The 7,262-nt window shown below is 41.9% G+C and overlaps 1 long non-coding RNA gene across 1 annotated transcript in view; it reads left to right on the top strand.

Annotated features, from left to right (window-relative positions):
- Window positions 1-6: 6 nt before the first annotated feature.
- Window positions 7-7,262, top strand: part of LOC116216280 — a 17,616-nt gene continuing 10,360 nt past the window's right edge. The window contains exon 1 of the long non-coding RNA XR_004158738.1: window positions 7-497. This is a non-coding gene — a long non-coding RNA (uncharacterized LOC116216280). The remainder of the gene's footprint in view (window positions 498-7,262) is intronic.

Below are 7,262 nucleotides of genomic sequence, written 5' to 3' on the forward strand. Positions count from 1 at the left end.
GTCAGGCGGGAACCGCCATCTTGGCACCGCTCCGCCCCCTCGGGTCGTGCCCTGCGCTGCCGTCCGCTGCGCTGGGGTTGCTGTCCGCCGAGCCGCCGTTCCCGAATTCGGGAGCTCGTAGCTAAATCTTGTCTCTGTGCACTACACCTACTCGTCTGTTAACACACCTTTAGGGACAGTGATCCCACCGCCTCCCTGGGCAGCCCGTGCCAACGCTTCGCAGCCCTCTGTGTGGAAAAAGTTCTCCTACTGTCCAACCTGACCCTCCCCAGGCACAATTTGAAGCCGTAACCTAAGAAAAAAACAAAAGATTCCCTCAGGGAAGGGGAAGCCGTGCACTTGCCTTGGAGCACTTTCTCCCAGGCTGTGCTGTGAGAAGAGCAGCAGTGCAGTGCAGTGCAGAGGTCTCAGAGATGTGCCCGGAGCAGAAGAAGCTTGCACAGCTGCCAGCCTTTCCCAGTGGGTTTCCAGGCAGGAGCAAAGAAATGGCTGCTGAGGTAACTGGAGCTCTTCTTCTTCCTTTAAAAGCAAATTTGTGTGCATTAGAATGCAGTCAATGTTAGATGTTACAATGATGTGCTTAGTCTGTAACAGTACAAAACAAAGTAAGGACTTGTTTTTAGCAGCATAAATTCAGGACAAAAACAAAACAAAACACGTGCCGCTAAACGTCTTTTAGATTAGATTTTTCCTTCTCTAAAATTATATTTTGGGGTTGTGAACCAAAACCTCTACTAACTGCAAAGCACAGCTGTAGCAAAACCATCCGAACTGCGAGGAAGGCATCTGACCACCAGAGGTCTCACAAAGCCCAACAAAATGTTTTAAAAGCATGTTCCTTTTGAAGGAATTCGCTCTGTTCGGTTTCCTGAGCCTCATGGAAGACTTGTTGCGATTCGTTTTGGTAGCTCCTGGGTATCTCCAGGCTGACAGGAGGTCGTGAGTCAGTCCTAGCCTCTCTGCTGGCATGCAGATTTGGCATAACTGTGGAGATATTGAGAAGAGACCACAGTCATTGGAAATACAGAATCAGAGAGGGGATGAAGTTGGAAGGGACCTCTGGAATTCCCTTGCTCAAGCAGGACTAGGAAGAGGAGGTTGCCCAGGACCATGTCGACAGCCTTTCTGAGCAACCTGTGCCAGTGGTCTGTCACCCACACACTGAAATTCTATTTATTGGAAAATCTTGTGTTTAGCTCTTATTATTAATAGCAAGGAACTAATCACCCACTGCATTCACTAATTCCCTCACAAAGTTCACAAACATTTCACAGTCACCCAGCTGGGACGCTTAATTCCAGCTGTTGACTTAAAACCAGAAGCACCCATGGATTTGAGGTAGATGTTCAGGAACTCCCTCAAGGCCTTTTGTTTCATCATATGCATAAGTATTAATTTGACATAATCTTGTAGTCTTGCAATTAGCATGCTTCTTGGATGTAGCCTGGATTATACAACCCATGGCTGATGTTAGATTCAGCAGGTGTGGTGTTCAGAGATTTTGTGGATTCAGCAGAACTGCTTGTCTGTGGAGTTTGGGAGCACATGGAAGACTTTCACATGCTACCACTTAAAACATACTTTCCTCCTCTTTGTCCTGCTGTTCTCTGGTACCTTTTTCTCATCCACATACATAACTGTAGAGCCATTCAAACAAAACACACACAGAGGAAACCTTTATGATATTGTTTTCAGTTTGTTTCTAGTAAAATATCTACTTCTGTAATATCTAATTTGTATGTATTTATTTGTTACATCAGTCTTTAGTAGGATTTAGACTAATTAGTACAAGAATCTTCAAAGCTTTTTGATAGGAAGCTTTGAAAGGTAAGTGGCATTACTGAAAACTTACTATAAACAACTCTCTGCATTCCCTTCTCCTTCTTTGATCATTTCTCTTTTCCAGAGGAAAGCATGGAAAATTGTTAAGGCAGCACAGACTTTACACCAAGCTCAGCTGAATATCAAAAAGTGCTCTATTTATTTTAATTATTTTTCTACCTCTCCCCCTGCCAATACTTGTGCAAATACTCCCACACTGATTTCAACTGTGCTTTTTATCTCTAAGTGCTTCTGAACAATTTCCACTCTAAATGGAAAAGGCAAGGATTTGGCTTTTTTTGAGACAGTACCTTGAAATTTTTGAAACTGAAGCAACTTTGAGTACACCTTGTTTTAAAAGATTATACAGCACGTTCTTTACATCTGATGCAGAAAAGGATGGTGGGCTGTTGTTCATGTTAATGGTGGAGCAGGATCCATGAGCTAGCTTGCTATGCTAGGCTTCCCCCTGTTGGAAATATCCAAATAATTTTGTCAGGACGGTATCTCTGATAAAGCAGATTTTATTTGTGATTGCAATGGCGGGCGTCCCGCAAGCAGGAGCGCACCTATGGACACAACATGACAGTCTTTATACACTGTTTTCTCCTCTTTGCCTCCCCCCCTCCCCTGTTTCCCCACTGGCTGGGTATTCCAGGTTCACAATCTTATCAGAAGATTTAGATTTGTTATTTACTTGTTAATTTGTTTGTTATCTGGTGTCACTCAGTAGCCATCCTGTTGTTTCCAAGATGTCTCAGCGCTCTTCTTGTCGTATTGATATGGCCATTTGCTTCCAAGTCTTCGTTAAACAAGGAGCACCGGGGAGGGGGGGGGGAGGAGGGGGGGGATGCCAGGCCTTTCGATGTTGCTTCAGGCGCTTCCTCGGGCATGCCGTGACTTGTTCTCTGGTTTGATCTCGTGCAGGACATTCTTGCAATGTGTATGACAAAATATACATATATACACCTATATACACCTATATACACCTATATACACCTATATACAGAGCGTGTGTTCCTGCGAAGGATCATCTAGAGGATAAGTGATGTAAACTATCAGGGATCTTCCCCAAGTTAAGCAGAAAGACTCCCAAAAAGAACTATGACAGCAGAGATCATGAAATAAAAAAATATATTATCCAATTCTAATGCAGAAACAACATTTGATTCCCACACCCCTAGAGTTGCATAATTTCTCCTTTGTTCGCTGCTGCAGTAAGCAAGATGCTAACCAAGTGATTTTGAGGTTTTTCTGGGAAAGTGAAATAATGTAGATCATAAAGGAAACCTAGTGTTTGCAATCTCTTAATATTCTTGCTGAAGAACATGTTAGAAAGGAAAAGTGACTTCTGAGTTGAGATATCACACAGTTCTGAGTCGCCAGATACAGCCAAGAGCAAGTCAAGCTTAGGGAAAAGAGCAAGGGTGCAGACAGCACAGAGCAGGTTCTCACCAACAAGGATGCAGACTTAAGCATCCAAATGGAGTGGGCAGAGCAGGGTGACCCAGCAATTGCTGGATAATCCCAGCAATAACTCTAAAAAAATCAAGGGGGTGGATCAGGTCCTGTGGCAAACAGCAAATGAAATGTTTGGCATGCAAATAGCTTAATGGGAGGAAGAAAAAGAACACGGTGCATCATTTGATTAATGTGTGCCCTTTCTCTGGGGTTGACTTGAACTCCCTTTATACTGATGAGAAGATCAGAAGTAACCTTAACATGGTGCTAAATGCTTTATGAGCCTTACCTTGTTGATAAAGGGTACCAGGCCAATCTCATGATAATGAGCTGTTAGGTTGCAAGGTGGAACATTTACAGAAGTAGCTTAATCATGCTAATGTAGACATGACTGAAGACAATGCTGACATTACTAAAAAATTGACTCCCAAAGGAGAATTCAAGCACGAGTCTGTATATTACATGAGCTGTAAATCAGGTAACACAGAAAGGTTAAGGTTTAAAAAAAGTGCAACCATGACAAAATATTTGAGTACTGATGTCTCTCTGGTATCAGAATACAATTGAACTGGTAGGATGGGAAGAATCAAATACCCTAATATGCTAATTTAGCTGAGAAAAATTAATGTAGTAGAGAGCTCTAAGGGCTTAAAGGGTATTATTAAAGGTAAAAATACTTAAAGGGTATTATTCCTCCATGTAGGTTACTACTTCTCAGTTTTCTCATCATCATCCAGCACACTCAAAAGGATATGCAAGAGTATGAAGATATTGCTGCTTATTCAGTGGCTTATTGATCTGTGGTTGGGTTGAGAAACCACCTTTATTTTAGTAACAGAAGAGATTTTTCTTCACTTCATGCTTTTTGTATCTAAGGACATGTATCTTCCTTGTACCAGTTTTAGAAGAACTTAGCAGCGATGTATGTATGTTTATTTAGGGTGTCTGATTACACAGTGACTTAAACCTTTGCACTATTTTCCTTTAATGACAAAGTGGCGGTAAAAACAGATGAAACTAAAATTTCTGAAAAAATGACATTGAGGGTGTTATGTTTCCATTATACGTTCCTTTAGGTGTAGGTCTGCAGTAAGACCAGAGCTGCTGAAATGACATACAGTACAGCTACCAGAACATTCAAAAACCATAAGAGAAGTTTAAATGTAACCCATGACACCAACCAAAAAATGTGGACAAACTGCAGACTGCATCTCCAATTCAGATCTTTTTCTTGTGTGATACACTATAGATCCCTGCATGGTAGTAGAATGTCACCCCTCCCCACCCCCACCCCCCCAAAAAAAAGAAAGAGGACCATGTCTGAAGATGATTGAACTCTTTCTTCCCTGTAGCTCTAACAGTCATCTGCTTATTTCCTTAAATTCAAGATGCTTCTGCTTTTTACAAGTGGAGTGGCCACCCACACTTATCCTGCTTCCTGCCTTCTGCTTTATTGTGCTTCTATTAATAGTATGAACGCATAAGGGTTTTTGATTATATAGTTTAATAACTTCAAGTTACAAAGAAAAAATAAGTCATAAACTTGTAACAAAACAAAACCAAGGCTCTGCAGTCTAACAGCCTAACCTGTGTAGCACAGGGCACAGGGCACCCCTGAATCAATCGCTATTTAAATCAGACAGTCTCCAATGGAAAACAGTTTTGATATAAAGATTTGCAAAGACAGATCATGATAGTGATCTGTCAATTAAGCAACATGAGCTATCCAGAGCTGTTGAGGCAGGGCATATAAATTTAAGCTAGATGGATAGGTGTAAGCAAGTTCCATTTTCTTTCCCAGCACTGAACTAGCAAATGGGTGTCACTAAAGAAAGGCTGTGCATTTTGCTTGACATGGTCTTACTTCAGAGAAGTCATTTGTTGGCACTAATGATGGGTGACAGAGGCCACGGGAAAGCAGCCTGGTAAGTGCAGTCACTGCCTGGAGAATTAAATGCTCCAATTCTGCATCCCTGCCAGGTGCCACTTGGTGAGCCAAAGGAAAATTGGTTCTTCTAATTAAAATGCAGGGGGGAGGGGAGAAATGGAGTAAGGGGAGAAAAAATTCTTTATTTCCTTCTTACATCTATAACTTTGTTCCTTATGGGGAGCTAATCTCCTGCCAAGTAACATTGGCAGTATATCTGGAGAATGCCTTCCAAAAGTTGTTTCTTTGTTGAATGTCAGGAGGTGCAGATCGGGACAAGGATGAGGTGACGTGGGCTGAGGACTGTTCTGAAGTGACGCATGCTTTGTGTTTCACACTGGATGAGCGCTGTGGCCTCTGAGCCCTGTCTGTGCTGGATCCGTTCCCACTCAGACCTCATCCGATAACTGTTTCTCATAGTGAGATGTAGTTAACCATGAACTTTTCTGAATGAATGTATATATATTTTTTCCTCCAGATTGATGAGGAAATAAAAACCTCATGCTTGGTGCAAAGTAGAGTAGGGATCACTCCTGGGTATATGTGGTTGAATATAAACCTGTGGAAACACAGGAATTGAGCTCTCTCTTGATGGACTAGCAGGACTCTCACCTAGCTCATCCCCAGGTTGACTGTGCCATGCTGTTCTCTTTCCTGTACCATATCACATCCTTTGTTCCTCTCTGTATAATTTTTACCATCCTTCACAAGCTCAAGGCCTCTCTCATTTTTTGGCCATATGCGCCATACCCCTCTTTGCATGCTGCAGACACAAGGTTTCCCCATTCTTTCCTTTTCCTGTGGACCTTCTTTTTCCCTGCAGGTACATTCAGTCCTCACTAAAAGCTCCATTTTCTGCCATTTTCCTTCTCCTTCTCTTTAAAAAGAAAGCCATGCAAAGTGTAATATGCTCTACCCAGCTGCTGTTAAAAACTAATGTAAGGGCAGTGTTACGCTGTAAGGTGTTGCTCAGCAGGTTATCAATCTGTCCTTGTGCCCCTCCCACTTTTCACAACTGAAAGAAGCCAGTAGCAGAGCCTGAAGACAAATACTATCACGTTTGCTGTCCAGTTCATTATTTCTTGATACTGCTTTAAAGTTAATGTGAAATATAATCAAACCATCAAATAATGACTGATACAAATGTCCTAATGGGTTCCAAATAGATACCATTGAAATCAATTAATATAATAGATTTGCTGTGTGGTTTGTTTCCGATGTTATATTATAACCTGCAATCAGTTTAGTAATCTTCCATAGTAGTTGTTAAGGAAAATTAAAAATACATTGGATATAGCTGGATGACTTGGTATTTATGATGCAATGCAGCAGTTAAGCAAGCTGGAGAACGGTTGGGCAAGGAGAGATAGAGACCCCATGGGCAATTTGCCTGCAGTACGGAATGCTTAAGTGCATTTGTGCAGCTGGCACCTGCACCTTGGAGATCCCAGGGATTTAGTACTAAATACATTCCATGTAAGGATGATGGCACATCTTCACAAATTGGAGATGGTGCCAAATACACTGATTCCTTCTATAGATCAGGCTCTATAAATTATTTCCTTTCTCGAGCGAGTTTCCACTTCAGTTTAAAAAACCCATAAGATATATTAATATCTAAAAAAAGCTACTGTCTAAAGATGTCCTTCTCCACCCTTTCCTTAACCGCCAGCATTTCAGTCGTGAACCTTCACCAATTGTTTTACCATGGAACTGTGTAGTACTGCACTGTTTATTGCAGTGGGACCCGACACAACCCCGCTGGTCTGTGCTCAGCACACTCGTTAGTTGAAGCTTCATTTTATTATCACTGCAGCATTTTCTTCTCTGTTTCTCTATGGAGAATTCAAAAGAAATGCACCTAAGGATTTTTTGGCACAACCAACTGACTCGCTCCAATTTATAGGAGGGAGAGGAGGTTCTTTCCTAGAATCATAGAATCACAAGGTTGGAAAAGACCTACAAGATCATCTAGTCCAACTCCCTCCCATTACCACTGCTACCACAAGCACTAAACCATATCTTGCAGCTCCTCATCCAGATGCCTCTTGAA

The sequence above is a fragment of the Meleagris gallopavo genome, chromosome 2 (genome assembly GCF_000146605.3).
Source record: "Meleagris gallopavo isolate NT-WF06-2002-E0010 breed Aviagen turkey brand Nicholas breeding stock chromosome 2, Turkey_5.1, whole genome shotgun sequence".
NCBI classification, from domain to species: Eukaryota; Metazoa; Chordata; class Aves; order Galliformes; family Phasianidae; genus Meleagris; species Meleagris gallopavo.